Below are 13,818 nucleotides of genomic sequence, written 5' to 3' on the forward strand. Positions count from 1 at the left end.
GTTTATACCATCGGCACCTGTGATCGGCTGGACCCACTACAAGATCCACTGGCAAGAATATCAAACAGGTTTGAGAAAAAAGCACCATCTGTGACTGCTCGAGATGTGCCCGGATCACATTGATGGTCTGCTCAAAAACAACAAGCATCAGCATCTGCAACGAGCACAGACTCGCCAGCGAGCAAGAGGTTTTGCAGCGGACCTTAATTATTCTGCCTGCTATGGAAAATTCCAGCCAGAAGCCACATAGCCTGAGCTTGCCTTTACCCGTGCAACAGGCAAAGCATCTGTTTGTGCTGTTCCTTCAAGAAGGGAACGCCTTGCGATCAGCCAACAAACGACACAGGGTCAGGCCCGGCTAGCTCAGTCGGTAGAGCATGAGACTCTTAATCTCAGGGTCGTGGGTTCGAGCCCCACGTTGGGCGTGTTAGCTGCTTTTCCACGTTGGGCGTGTTAGCTGCTTTTCCTCGTTGGAGCTTAACATTGCAGCCCCAGGCCACGGGACCTTGAAGAAAATCCTGACCGAGGCGTCCCTTTGCATTTCTGTGGCAAATGTTGGTTCCCAGGGAAATAAGCGCTCCTATGTACACAGTCAAGACTCCATTCTTCGCGTTATCCTTGTTGATCGCTGTCAAACAGCCCTCTGATCCGTCCACCGCCCTCCCACACCGCTCTCTCACCTGTCTCTGTGGCGCAATCGGTCAGCGCGTTCGGCTGTTAACTGAAAGGTTGGTGGTTCGAGCCCACCCAGGGACGCTGGAAGCTTTTCAGTGCCCAGGAGAGCACCACAGCCTCGTGTCATTGTTGTAGCCGTTGAGGCGACCACGCTGTCGGTGACTGAAAGACCAGAATGTCTTCTCTTCCGGTTGTTCCACTGCACCCAGTTTTTGTAGGATTTATTTGCAGAACTGTCTGATCAGAGTCTTAGAGCTCGATGACCTGGAAGAGCAAAACAGTTTGAAGACAAACCTTTGTGCCATCCAAAGGACAACATCCAAGCCTACGCCGAAACCCCAATTGCGTGCCTGACCGAAAGAGGATATTGTCTTATCGAGAGCTCACGCTGCAGGAATGGAAGACTAACTGAAGTGCTGTGGCGCACACACTACACAACAAGGTTCGTGTGTCGCCTGTCATTTTTAACGTGGTTGTGCGCATGCCACACAACACACCGCTTACGAGGCGCACAAACTGAAAGACCAACGGTGAAGTGGCAGTCAAGACCAATGGACAAAAACGTTTCCTCGTAAATTCACGCGAGAACTTGATCGCTCTTTCTCCGTTTATACCGTCAGCACCCTTGATCGGCTGGACCCACTACAAGATCCACTGGCAAGAATATCAAACAGGTCTGAGAAAAAAGCAGCATCTGTGACTGCTCGAGATGTGCCCGGATCACATCGATGGTCTGCTCAAAAACAACAAGCATCAGCATCTACAACGAGCACAGACTCGCCAGCGAGCAAGATGTTTTGCAGCGGACCTTAATTATTCTGCCTGCTATGGAAAATTCCAACCAGAAGCCACATAGCCTGAGCTTGCCTTTACCCATGCAACAGGCAAGGCATCTGTTTGTGCTGTTCCTTCAAGAAGGGAACGCCTTGCGATCAGCCAGCAAACAACGTCAGGCCCGGCTAGCTCAGTCGGTAGAGCATGAGACTCTTAATCTCAGGGTCGTGGGTTTGAGCCCCACGTTGGGCGTGTTAGCTGCTTTTTCTTGGAGCTTAACATTTCAGCCCCAGGCCACGGGACCTTGAAGAAAATCCTGACCGAGGCGTCCCTTTGCATTTCTGTGGCAAATGTTGGTTTCCAGGGAAATAAGCGCTCCTATGTACACAGTCAAGACTCCATTCTTCGCGTTATCCTTGTTGATCGCTGTCAAACAGCCCTCTGATCCGTCCACCGCCCTCCCACACCGCTCTCTCACCCGTCTCTGTGGCGCAATCGGTCAGCGCGTTCGGCTGTTAACTGAAAGGTTGGTGGTTCGAGCCCACCCAGGGACGCTGGAAGCTTTTCAGTGCCCAGGAGAGCACCACAGCCTCGTGTCATTGTTGTAGCCGTTGAGGCGACCACGCTGTCGGTGACTGAAAGACCAGAATGTCTTCTCTTCCGGTTGTTCCACTGCACCCAGTTTTTGTAGGATTTATTTGCAGAACTGTCTGATCAGAGTCTTAGAGCTCGATGACCTGGAAGAGCAAAACAGTTTGAAGACAAACCTTTGTGCCATCCAAAGGACAACATCCAAGCCTACGCCGAAACCCCAATTGCGTGCCTGACCGAAAGAGGATATTGTCTTATCGAGAGCTCACGCTGCAGGAATGGAAGACTAACTGAAGTGCTGTGGCGCTCACACTACACAACAAGGTTCGTGTGTCGCCTGTCATTTTTAACGTGGTTGTGCGCATGCCACACAACACACCGCTTACGAGGCGCACAAACTGAAAGACCAACGGTGAAGTGGCAGTCACGACCAATGGACAAAAACGTTTCCTCGTAAATTCACACGAGAACTTGATCGCTCTTTCTCCGTTTATACCGTCAGCACCCTTGATCGGCTGGACCCACTACAAGATCCACTGGCAAGAATATCAAACAGGTCTGAGAAAATAGCAGCATCTGTGACTGCTCGAGATGTGCCCGGATCACATCGATGGTCTGCTCAAAAACAACAAGCATCAGCATCTGCAACGAGCACAGACTCGCCTGCGAGCAAGAGGTTTTGCAGCGGACCTTAATTATTCTGCCTGCTATGGAAAATTCCAGCCAGAAGCCACATAGCCTGAGCTTGCCTTTACCCGTGCAACAGGCAAGGCATCTGTTTGTGCTGTTCCTTCAAGAAGGGAACGCCTTGCGATCAGCCAGCAAACGACACAGCGTCAGGCCCGGCTAGCTCAGTCGGTAGAGCATGAGACTCTTAATCTCAGGGTCGTGGGTTCGAGCCCCACGTTGGGCGTGTTAGCTGCTTTTCCTCGTTGGAGCTTAACATTGCAGCCCCAGGCCATGGGACCTTGAAGAAAATCCTGACCGAGGCGTCCCTTTGCACCCAGTTTTTGTAGGATTTATTTGCAGAACTTTCTGATCAGAGTCTTAGAGCTCGATGACCTGGAAGAGCAAAACAGTTTGAAGACAAACCTTTGTGCCATCCGAAGGACAACATCCAAGCCTACGCCGAAACCCCAATTGCGTGCGTGACCGAAAGAGGATATTGTCTTATCGAGAGCTCACGCTGCAGGAATGGAAGACTAACTGAAGTGCTGTGGCGCTCACACTACACAACAAGGTTCGTGTGTCGCCTGTCATTTTTAACGTGGTTGTGCGCATGCCACACAACACACCGCTTACGAGGCGCACAAACTGAAAGACCAACGGTGAAGTGGCAGTCACGACCAATGGACAAAAACTTTTCCTCGTAAATTCACGTGAGTATTTGATCGCTCTTTCTCCGTTTATACCGTTGGCACCTGTGATCGGCTGGACCCACTACAAGATCCACTGGCAAGAATATCAAACAGGTTTGAGAAAAAAGCACCATCTGTGACTGCTCGAGATGTGCCCGGATCACATTGATGGTCTGCTCAAAAACAACAAGCATCAGCATCTGCAACGAGCACAGACTCGCCAGCGAGCAAGAGGTTTTGCAGCGGACCTTAATTATTCTGCCTGCTATGGAAAATTCCAGCCAGAAGCCACATAGCCTGAGCTTGCCTTTACCCGTGCAACAGGCAAAGCATCTGTTTGTGCTGTTCCTTCAAGAAGCGAACGCCTTGCCATCAGCCAACAAACGACACAGCGTCAGGCCCGGCTAGCTCAGTTGGTAGAGCATGAGACTCTTAATCTCAGGGTCGTGGGTTCGAGCCCCACGTTGGGCGTGTTAGCTGCTTTTCCACGTTGTGCGTGTTAGCTGCTTTTCCTCGTTGGAGCTTAACATTGCAGCCCCAGGCCACGGGACCTTGAAGAAAATCCTGACCGAGGCGTCCCTTTGCATTTCTGTGGCAAATGTTGGTTCCCAGGGAAATAAGCGCTCCTATGTACACAGTTAAGACTCCATTCTTCGCGTTATCCTTGTTGCTCGCTGTCAAACAGCCCTCTGATCTGTCCACCGCCCTCCCTTCTCTCACCCGTCTCTGTGGCGCAATCGGTCAGCGCGTTCGGCTGTTAACCGAAAGGTTGGTGGTTCGAGCCCACCCAGGGACGTTGGAAGCTTTTCAGTGCCCAGGAGAGCACCACAGCCTCGTGTCATTGTTGTAGCCGTTGAGGCGACCACGCTGTCGGTGACTTAAAGACCAGACTGGCTTCTCTTCCGGTTGTTCCACTGCACCCAGTTTTTGTAGGATTTATTTGCAGAACTGTCTGATAAGAGTCTTAGAGCTCGATGACCTGGAAGAGCAAAACAGTTTGAAGACAAACCTTTGTGCCATCCAAAGGACAACATCCAAGCCTACGCCGAAACCCCAATTGCGTGCATGACCGAAAGAGGATATTGTCTTATCGAGAGCTCACGCTGCAGGAATGGAAGACTAACTGAAGTGCTGTGGCGCTCACACTACACAACAAGGTTTGTGTGTCGCCTGTCATTTTTAACGTGGTTGTGCGCATGCCACACAACACACCGCTTACGAGGCGCACAAACTGAAAGACCAACGGTGAAGTGGCAGTCACGACCAATGGACAAAAACGTTTCCTCGTAAATTCACGTGAGAACTTGATCGCTCTTTCTCCGTTTATACCGTCAGCACCCTTGATCGGCTGGACCCACTACAAGATCCACTGGCAAGAATATCAAACAGGTCTGAGAAAAAAGCAGCATCTGTGACTGCTCGAGATGTGCCCGGATCACATCGATGGTCTGCTCAAAAACAACAAGCATCAGCATCTGCAACGAGCACAGACTCGCCAGCGAGCAAGAGGTTTTGCAGCGGACCTTAATTATTCTGCCTGCTATGGAAAATTCCAGCCAGAAGCCACATAGCCTGAGCTTGCCTTTACCCGTGCAACAGGCAAGGCATCTGTTTGTGCTGTTCCTTCAAGAAGGGAACGCCTTGTGATCAGCCAGCAAACGACACAGCTTCAGGCCCGGCTAGCTCAGTCCTTAGAGCATGAGACTCCTAATCTCAGGGTCGTGGGTTCGAGCCCCACGTTGGGCGTGTTAGCTGCTTTTTCTCGTTGGAGCTTAACATTGCAGCCCCAGGCCACGGGACCTTGAAAAAAATCCTGACCGAGGCGTCCCTTTGCATTTCTGTGGCAAATGTTGGTTCCCAGGAAATAAGCGCTCCTATGTACACAGTTAAGACTCCATTCTTCGCGTTATCCTTGTTGCTCGCTGTCAAACAGCCCTCTGATCCGTCCACCGCCCTCCCACACCGCTCTCTCACCCGTCTCTGTGGCGCAATCGGTCAGCGCGTTCGGCTGTTAACCGAAAGGTTGGTGGTTCGAGCCCACCCAGGGACGTTGGAAGCTTTTCAGTGCCCCAGAGAGCACCACAGCCTCGTGTCATTGTTGTAGCCGTTGAGGCGACCACGCTGTCGGTGACTTAAAGACCAGACTGGCTTCTCTTCCGGTTGTTCCACTGCACCCAGTTTTTGTAGGATTTATTTGCAGAACTTTCTGATCAGAGTCTTAGAGCTCGATGACCTGGAAGAGCAAAACAGTTTGAAGACAAACCTTTGTGCCATCCGAAGGACAACATCCAAGCCTACGCCGAAACCCCAATTGCGTGCGTGACCGAAAGAGGATATTGTCTTATCGGGATGCTCACGCTGCAGGAATGGAAGACTAACTGAAGTGCTGTGGCGCTCACACTACACAACAAGGTTCGTGTGTCGCCTGTCATTTTTAACGTGGTTGTGCGCATGCCACACAACACACCGCTTACGAGGCGCACAAACTGAAAGACCAACGGTGAAGTGGCAGTCACGACCAATGGACAAAAACTTTTCCTCGTAAATTCACGCGAGTATTTGATCGCTCTTTCTCCGTTTATACCATCGGCACCTGTGATCGGCTGGACCCACTACAAGATCCACTGGCAAGAATATCAAACAAGTTTGAGAAAAAAGCACCATCTGTGACTGCTCGAGATGTGCCCGGATCACATTGATGGTCTGCTCAAAAACAACAAGCATCAGCATCTGCAACGAGCACAGACTCGCCAGCGAGCAAGAGGTTTTGCAGCGGACCTTAATTATTCTGCCTGCTATGGAAAATTCCAGCCAGAAGCCACATAGCCTGAGCTTGCCTTTACCCGTGCAACAGGCAAAGCATCTGTTTGTGCTGTTCCTTCAAGAAGGGAACGCCTTGCGATCAGCCAACAAACGACACAGGGTCAGGCCCGGCTAGCTCAGTCGGTAGAGCATGAGACTCTTAATCTCAGGGTCGTGGGTTCGAGCCCCACGTTGGGCGTGTTAGCTGCTTTTCCACGTTGGGCGTGTTAGCTGCTTTTCCTCGTTGGAGCTTAACATTGCAGCCCCAGGCCACGGGACCTTGAAGAAAATCCTGACCGAGGCGTCCCTTTGCATTTCTGTGGCAAATGTTGGTTCCCAGGGAAATAAGCGCTCCTATGTACACAGTCAAGACTCCATTCTTCGCGTTATCCTTGTTGATCGCTGTCAAACAGCCCTCTGATCCGTCCACCGCCCTCCCACACCGCTCTCTCACCCGTCTCTGTGGTGCAATCGGTCAGCGCGTTCGGCTGTTAACTGAAAGGTTGGTGGTTCGAGCCCACCCAGGGACGCTGGAAGCTTTTCAGTGCCCCGGAGAGCACCACAGCCTCGTGTCATTGTTGTAGCCGTTGAGGCGACCACGCTGTCGGTGACTGAAAGACCAGAATGTCTTCTCTTCCGGTTGTTCCACTGCACCCAGTTTTTGTAGGATTTATTTGCAGAACTGTCTGATCAGAGTCTTAGAGCTCGATGACCTGGAAGAGCAAAACAGTTTGAAGACAAACCTTTGTGCCATCCAAAGGACAACATCCAAGCCTACGCCGAAACCCCAATTGCGTGCCTGACCGAAAGAGGATATTGTCTTATCGAGAGCTCACGCTGCAGGAATGGAAGACTAACTGAAGTGCTGTGGCGCTCACACTACACAACAAGGTTCGTGTGTCGCCTGTCATTTTTAACGTGGTTGTGCGCATGCCACATAACACACCGCTTACGAGGCGCACAAACTGAAAGACCAACGGTGAAGTGGCAGTCACGACCAATGGACAAAAACGTTTCCTCGTAAATTCACGCGAGAACTTGATCGCTCTTTCTCCGTTTATACCGTCAGCACCCTTGATCGGCTGGACCCACTACAAGATCCACTGGCAAGAATATCAAACAGGTCTGAGAAAAAAGCAGCATCTGTGACTGCTCGAGATGTGCCCGGATCACATCGATGGTCTGCTCAAAAACAACAAGCATCAGCATCTGCAACGAGCACAGACTCGCCAGCGAGCAAGAGGTTTTGCAGCGGACCTTAATTATTCTGCCTGCTATGGAAAATTCCAGCCAGAAGCCACATAGCCTGAGCTTGCCTTTACCCGTGCAACAGGCAAGGCATCTGTTTGTGCTGTTCCTTCAAGAAGGGAACGCCTTGTGATCAGCCAGCAAACGACACAGCTTCAGGCCCGGCTAGCTCAGTCCTTAGAGCATGAGACTCCTAATCTCAGGGTCGTGGGTTCGAGCCCCACGTTGGGCGTGTTAGCTGCTTTTTCTCGTTGGAGCTTAACATTGCAGCCCCAGGCCACGGGACCTTGAAAAAAATCCTGACCGAGGCGTCCCTTTGCATTTCTGTGGCAAATGTTGGTTCCCAGGAAATAAGCGCTCCTATGTACACAGTTAAGACTCCATTCTTCGCGTTATCCTTGTTGCTCGCTGTCAAACAGCCCTCTGATCCGTCCACCGCCCTCCCACACCGCTCTCTCACCCGTCTCTGTGGTGCAATCGGTCAGCGCGTTCAGCTGTTAACCGAAAGGTTGGTGGTTCGAGCCCACCCAGGGACGTTGGAAGCTTTTCAGTGCCCCAGAGAGCACCACAGCCTCGTGTCATTGTTGTAGCCGTTGAGGCGACCACGCTGTCGGTGACTTAAAGACCAGACTGGCTTCTCTTCCGGTTGTTCCACTGCACCCAGTTTTTGTAGGATTTATTTGCAGAACTTTCTGATCAGAGTCTTAGAGCTCGATGACCTGGAAGAGCAAAACAGTTTGAAGACAAACCTTTGTGCCATCCGAAGGACAACATCCAAGCCTACGCCGAAACCCCAATTGCGTGCGTGACCGAAAGAGGATATTGTCTTATCGGGATGCTCACGCTGCAGGAATGGAAGACTAACTGAAGTGCTGTGGCGCTCACACTACACAACAAGGTTCGTGTGTCGCCTGTCATTTTTAACGTGGTTGTGCGCATGCCACACAACACACCGCTTACGAGGCGCACAAACTGAAAGACCAACGGTGAAGTGGCAGTCACGACCAATGGACAAAAACTTTTCCTCGTAAATTCACGCGAGTATTTGATCGCTCTTTCTCCGTTTATACCATCGGCACCTGTGATCGGCTGGACCCACTACAAGATCCACTGGCAAGAATATCAAACAAGTTTGAGAAAAAAGCACCATCTGTGACTGCTCGAGATGTGCCCGGATCACATTGATGGTCTGCTCAAAAACAACAAGCATCAGCATCTGCAACGAGCACAGACTCGCCAGCGAGCAAGAGGTTTTGCAGCGGACCTTAATTATTCTGCCTGCTATGGAAAATTCCAGCCAGAAGCCACATAGCCTGAGCTTGCCTTTACCCGTGCAACAGGCAAAGCATCTGTTTGTGCTGTTCCTTCAAGAAGGGAACGCCTTGCGATCAGCCAACAAACGACACAGGGTCAGGCCCGGCTAGCTCAGTCGGTAGAGCATGAGACTCTTAATCTCAGGGTCGTGGGTTCGAGCCCCACGTTGGGCGTGTTAGCTGCTTTTCCACGTTGGGCGTGTTAGCTGCTTTTCCTCGTTGGAGCTTAACATTGCAGCCCCAGGCCACGGGACCTTGAAGAAAATCCTGACCGAGGCGTCCCTTTGCATTTCTGTGGCAAATGTTGGTTCCCAGGGAAATAAGCGCTCCTATGTACACAGTCAAGACTCCATTCTTCGCGTTATCCTTGTTGATCGCTGTCAAACAGCCCTCTGAACCGTCCACCGCCCTCCCACACCGCTCTCTCACCCGTCTCTGTGGCGCAATCGGTCAGCGCGTTCGGCTGTTAACTGAAAGGTTGGTGGTTCGAGCCCACCCAGGGACGCTGGAAGCTTTTCAGTGCCCCGGAGAGCACCACAGCCTCGTGTCATTGTTGTAGCCGTTGAGGCGACCACGCTGTCGGTGACTGAAAGACCAGAATGTCTTCTCTTCCGGTTGTTCCACTGCACCCAGTTTTTGTAGGATTTATTTGCAGAACTGTCTGATCAGAGTCTTAGAGCTCGATGACCTGGAAGAGCAAAACAGTTTGAAGACAAACCTTTGTGCCATCCAAAGGACAACATCCAAGCCTACGCCGAAACCCCAATTGCGTGCCTGACCGAAAGAGGATATTGTCTTATCGAGAGCTCACGCTGCAGGAATGGAAGACTAACTGAAGTGCTGTGGCGCTCACACTACACAACAAGGTTCGTGTGTCGCCTGTCATTTTTAACGTGGTTGTGCGCATGCCACATAACACACCGCTTACGAGGCGCACAAACTGAAAGACCAACGGTGAAGTGGCAGTCACGACCAATGGACAAAAACGTTTCCTCGTAAATTCACGCGAGAACTTGATCGCTCTTTCTCCGTTTATACCGTCAGCACCCTTGATCGGCTGGACCCACTACAAGATCCACTGGCAAGAATATCAAACAGGTCTGAGAAAAAAGCAGCATCTGTGACTGCTCGAGATGTGCCCGGATCACATCGATGGTCTGCTCAAAAACAACAAGCATCAGCATCTACAACGAGCACAGACTCGCCAGCGAGCAAGATGTTTTGCAGCGGACCTTAATTATTCTGCCTGCTATGGAAAATTCCAACCAGAAGCCACATAGCCTGAGCTTGCCTTTACCCGTGCAACAGGCAAGGCATCTGTTTGTGCTGTTCCTTCAAGAAGGGAACGCCTTGCGATCAGCCAGCAAACAACGTCAGGCCCGGCTAGCTCAGTCGGTAGAGCATGAGACTCTTAATCTCAGGGTCGTGGGTTTGAGCCCCATGTTGGGCGTGTTAGCTGCTTTTCCTCGTTGGAGCTTAACATTGCAGCCCCAGGCCACGGGACCTTGAAGAAAATCCTGACCGAGGCGTCCCTTTGCATTTCTGTGGCAAATGTTGGTTCCCAGGAAATAAGCGCTCCTATGTACAGAGTTAAGACTCCATTCTTCGCGTTATCATTGTTGCTCGCTGTCAAACAGCCCTCTGATCCGTCCACCGCCCTCCCACACTGCTCTCTCACCCGTCTCTGTGGCGCAATCGGTCAGCGCGTTCGGCTGTTAACCGAAAGGTTGGTGGTTCGAGCCCACCCAGGGATGTTGGAAGCTTTTCAGTGGTCAGGAGAGCTCCACAGCCTCGTGTCATTGTTGTAGCCGTTGAGGCGACCACGCTGTCGGTGACTGAAAGACCAGAATGTCTTCTCTTCCAGTTGTTCCACTGCACCCAGTTTTTGTAGGATTTATTTGCAGAACTGTCTGATCAGAGTCTTAGAGCTCGATGACCTGGAAGAGCAAAACAGTTTGAAGACAAACCTTTGTGCCATCCAAAGGACAACATCCAAGCCTACGCCGAAACCCCAATTGCGTGCGTGACCGAAAGAGGATATTTTCTTATCGAGAGCTCACGCTGCTGGAATGGAAGACTAACTGAAGTGCTGTGGCGCTCACACTACACAACAAGGTTCGTGTGTCGCCTGTCATTTTTAACGTGGTTGTGCGCATGCCACACAACACACCGCTTACGAGGCGCACAAACTGAAAGACCAAAGGTGAAGTGGCAGTCACGACCAATGGACAAAAACGTTTCCTCGTAAATTCACGCGAGAACTTGATTGCTCTTTCTCCGTTTATACCGTCGGCACCCTTGATCGGCTGGACCCACTTCAAGATCCACTGGCAAGAATATCAAACAGGTCTGAGAAAAAAGCAGCATCTGTGACTGCTCGAGATGTGCCCGGATCACATCGATTGTCTGCTCAAAAACAACAAGCATCAGCATCTGCAACGAGCACAGACTCGCCTGCGAGCAAGAGGTTTTGCAGCGGACCTTAATTATTCTGCCTGCTATGGAAAACTCCAGCCAGAAGCCACGTAGCCTGAGCTTGCCTTAAGCCGTGCAACAGGCAAGGCATCTGTTTGTGCTGGTCCTTCAAGAAGGGAACGCATTGCGATCAGCCAGCAAACGACACAGCGTCAGGCCCAGCTAGCTCAGTCGGTAGAGCATGAGACTCTTAATCTCAGGGTCGTGGGTTTGAGCCCCACGTTGGGCTTGTTAGCTGCTTTTCCTCGTTGGAGCTTTACATTGCAGCCCCAGGCCACGTGACCTTGAAGAAAATCCTGACCGAGGCGTCCCTTTGCATTTCTGTGGCAAACTTTGGTTCCCAGGAAATAAGCGCTCCTATGTACACAGTAAAGACTCCATTCTTCGCGTTATCCTTGTCGCTCGCTGACAAACAGTCCTCTGATCCGTCCTCTGCCCTTCCACACCGCTCTCTCGCCCTTCTCTGTGGCGCAATCGGTCAGCGCGTTCGGCTGTTAACCGAAAGGTTGGTGGTTCGAGCCCACCCAGGGACGTTGGAAGCTTTTCAGTGCCCCGGAGAGCACCACAGCTTCGTGTCATTGTTGTAGCAATTGAGGCGACCACACTGTCGGTGACTGAAAGACCAGAAAGTCTTCTCTTTCGGTTGTTCAACTGCACCCAGTTTTTGTAGGATTTATTTGCAGAACTGTCTGATCAGAGTCTTAGAGCTCGATGACCTGGAAGAGCAAAACAGTTTGAAGACAAACCTTTGTGCCATCCAAAGGACAACATCCAAGCCTACGCCAAAACCCCAATTGCGTGCGTGACCGAAAGAGGATATTGTCTTATCGAGAGCTCACGCTGCAGGAATGGAAGACTAACTGAAGTGCTGTGGCGCTCACACTACACAACAAGGTTCGTGTGTCGCCTGTCATTTTTAACGTGGTTGTGCGCATGCCACACAACACACCGCTTACGAGGCGCACAAACTGAAAGACCAACGGTGAAGTGGCAGTCACGACCAATGGACAAAAACGTTTCCTCATAAATTCACGCGAGAACTTGATCGCTCTTTCTCCGTTTATACCGTCGGCACCCGTGATCGGCTGGACCCACTACAGGATCCACTGGCAAGAATATCAAACAGGTCTGAGAAAATAGCAGCATCTGTGACTGCTCGAGATGTTCCCGGATCACATCGATGGTCTGCTCAAAAACAACAAGCATCAGCATCTACAACGAGCACAGACTCGCCAGCGAGCAAAAGGGTTTTGCAGCGGACCTTAATTATTCTGCCTGCTATGGAAAACTCCAGCCAGAAGCCACGTAGCCTGAGTTGCCTTTAGCCGTGCAACAGGCAAGGCATCTGTTTGTGCTGTTCCTTCAAGAAGGGAACGCCTTGTGATCAGCCAGCAAATGACACATCGTCAGGCCCGGCTAGCGCTCCCTGCCACCTGTAAGTCGTGGTTATTCTTGGTTATGACAGCCAATCAAATTCCCCGCTGAAACCAAGATTTGCAGGCAACGGCCAATCAGCGTTCCCGGCTGAAACCAAGATTTGCAAGCGACGGCCAATCAGCGTTCCCGGCTGAAACCAAGATTTGCAAGCAATGGCCAATCAGCGCTCCTGACTGAAACCAAGATTTGCAAGCAACGGCCAATCAGCGCTCCTGACTGAAACCAAGATTCGCATGCAATGACCAATCAGCGCTCGTATCGCTATCATGAACCTGTCTGCTAGTAACAACCAAGAATTGACCAATCAACGTCAAGAGCCCCCCAGAGCTTGCGAATTACGGTCGGAGAAACATCTTCAGGTAAGTCACTTTTTTCCAAAAAATAAAGTAGCAAATATTTTAAATTGTTTTAAACGGAAAACCTCTAGCACAGACTAGCTTTGTAATTTAGGTAATTAATACAAACTAATAATTAAACGTCAATTGTTATTATATACATATATATATATGTATATATGTGTGTGTTGTTGCAATCGTTATAACGTTACTGTAATCAAACTTATATGTTTTATAGATTTACCGAGCAATCAAAACAAAGTATAACGTTACAGTTTACTACATCTTTACTACAACTTCGTACACAGTAAGTTACATGCTTCTATTTTTAGTACAGTAGCAAATATTTGTAATTGTTTTAAACGAAACACCTGTCCTGTTAGCCAGGCTAACATTAGCTTTGTAATTTAGGTCACTAATACAAACTTTTAATTAAACATCAATTGTTATTTATTATATTGTTGTTGTTGTTGTAATTGTTATACTGTAAGTTAATTTGTATGTTTTATAGATTCACAGAGCAATAAAGTATAACTGTAAGTTACTACGGCTTTACTACAGCTTCGTGCACAGTAAGTTACATGCTTCTATTTTTAGAACCTTTAAGTGTATTTTGATGCTAAACTTAGTTGTTTTAGCTAAATCAATTGTAAATGCATGATTTAAGGTTAAATGCTTTACTTTTAACATTATTAGAGCTTACTCTGGAATATAATGCTGATTATCAACATTTTGAATCTGTTGGAAAAAATATACATATATATTTATATACATAGAATAATATAAAATCAACACTGTAATGTGATCATG

At 49.9% G+C, this 13,818-nt stretch overlaps 17 non-coding genes across 17 annotated transcripts; all 17 read left to right on the top strand.

The window, feature by feature from the left end:
* The first annotated feature begins 352 nt into the window (after positions 1-352).
* On the top strand, positions 353-425 carry trnak-cuu (transfer RNA lysine (anticodon CUU)). The gene has a single exon. It is a non-coding gene; the product is annotated as a tRNA-Lys (tRNA).
* Positions 426-682: 257 nt separating this feature from the next.
* On the top strand, positions 683-756 carry trnan-guu (transfer RNA asparagine (anticodon GUU)). Its single transcript has one exon. It is a non-coding gene; the product is annotated as a tRNA-Asn (tRNA).
* Positions 757-1,628: 872 nt separating this feature from the next.
* On the top strand, positions 1,629-1,701 carry trnak-cuu (transfer RNA lysine (anticodon CUU)). Its single transcript has one exon. It is a non-coding gene; the product is annotated as a tRNA-Lys (tRNA).
* Positions 1,702-1,929: 228 nt separating this feature from the next.
* trnan-guu (transfer RNA asparagine (anticodon GUU)) lies at positions 1,930-2,003 on the top strand. The gene has a single exon. It is a non-coding gene; the product is annotated as a tRNA-Asn (tRNA).
* Positions 2,004-2,880: 877 nt separating this feature from the next.
* Positions 2,881-2,953, top strand: trnak-cuu (transfer RNA lysine (anticodon CUU)). Its single transcript has one exon. It is a non-coding gene; the product is annotated as a tRNA-Lys (tRNA).
* Positions 2,954-3,796: 843 nt separating this feature from the next.
* On the top strand, positions 3,797-3,869 carry trnak-cuu (transfer RNA lysine (anticodon CUU)). The gene has a single exon. It is a non-coding gene; the product is annotated as a tRNA-Lys (tRNA).
* A 251-nt stretch (positions 3,870-4,120) lies between these two features.
* trnan-guu (transfer RNA asparagine (anticodon GUU)) lies at positions 4,121-4,194 on the top strand. The gene has a single exon. It is a non-coding gene; the product is annotated as a tRNA-Asn (tRNA).
* An 877-nt stretch (positions 4,195-5,071) lies between these two features.
* Positions 5,072-5,144, top strand: trnar-ccu (transfer RNA arginine (anticodon CCU)). Its single transcript has one exon. It is a non-coding gene; the product is annotated as a tRNA-Arg (tRNA).
* A 230-nt stretch (positions 5,145-5,374) lies between these two features.
* On the top strand, positions 5,375-5,448 carry trnan-guu (transfer RNA asparagine (anticodon GUU)). The gene has a single exon. It is a non-coding gene; the product is annotated as a tRNA-Asn (tRNA).
* Positions 5,449-6,326: 878 nt separating this feature from the next.
* On the top strand, positions 6,327-6,399 carry trnak-cuu (transfer RNA lysine (anticodon CUU)). Its single transcript has one exon. It is a non-coding gene; the product is annotated as a tRNA-Lys (tRNA).
* Positions 6,400-6,656: 257 nt separating this feature from the next.
* On the top strand, positions 6,657-6,730 carry trnan-guu (transfer RNA asparagine (anticodon GUU)). Its single transcript has one exon. It is a non-coding gene; the product is annotated as a tRNA-Asn (tRNA).
* Positions 6,731-7,607: 877 nt separating this feature from the next.
* trnar-ccu (transfer RNA arginine (anticodon CCU)) lies at positions 7,608-7,680 on the top strand. Its single transcript has one exon. It is a non-coding gene; the product is annotated as a tRNA-Arg (tRNA).
* A 1,182-nt stretch (positions 7,681-8,862) lies between these two features.
* trnak-cuu (transfer RNA lysine (anticodon CUU)) lies at positions 8,863-8,935 on the top strand. Its single transcript has one exon. It is a non-coding gene; the product is annotated as a tRNA-Lys (tRNA).
* A 257-nt stretch (positions 8,936-9,192) lies between these two features.
* On the top strand, positions 9,193-9,266 carry trnan-guu (transfer RNA asparagine (anticodon GUU)). The gene has a single exon. It is a non-coding gene; the product is annotated as a tRNA-Asn (tRNA).
* A 1,175-nt stretch (positions 9,267-10,441) lies between these two features.
* On the top strand, positions 10,442-10,515 carry trnan-guu (transfer RNA asparagine (anticodon GUU)). The gene has a single exon. It is a non-coding gene; the product is annotated as a tRNA-Asn (tRNA).
* An 877-nt stretch (positions 10,516-11,392) lies between these two features.
* trnak-cuu (transfer RNA lysine (anticodon CUU)) lies at positions 11,393-11,465 on the top strand. The gene has a single exon. It is a non-coding gene; the product is annotated as a tRNA-Lys (tRNA).
* A 230-nt stretch (positions 11,466-11,695) lies between these two features.
* Positions 11,696-11,769, top strand: trnan-guu (transfer RNA asparagine (anticodon GUU)). The gene has a single exon. It is a non-coding gene; the product is annotated as a tRNA-Asn (tRNA).
* Positions 11,770-13,818: the final 2,049 nt, after the last annotated feature.

Source organism: Paramisgurnus dabryanus, chromosome 8 (genome assembly GCF_030506205.2).
Source record: "Paramisgurnus dabryanus chromosome 8, PD_genome_1.1, whole genome shotgun sequence".
In the NCBI taxonomy this organism is placed as follows: domain Eukaryota; kingdom Metazoa; phylum Chordata; class Actinopteri; order Cypriniformes; family Cobitidae; genus Paramisgurnus; species Paramisgurnus dabryanus.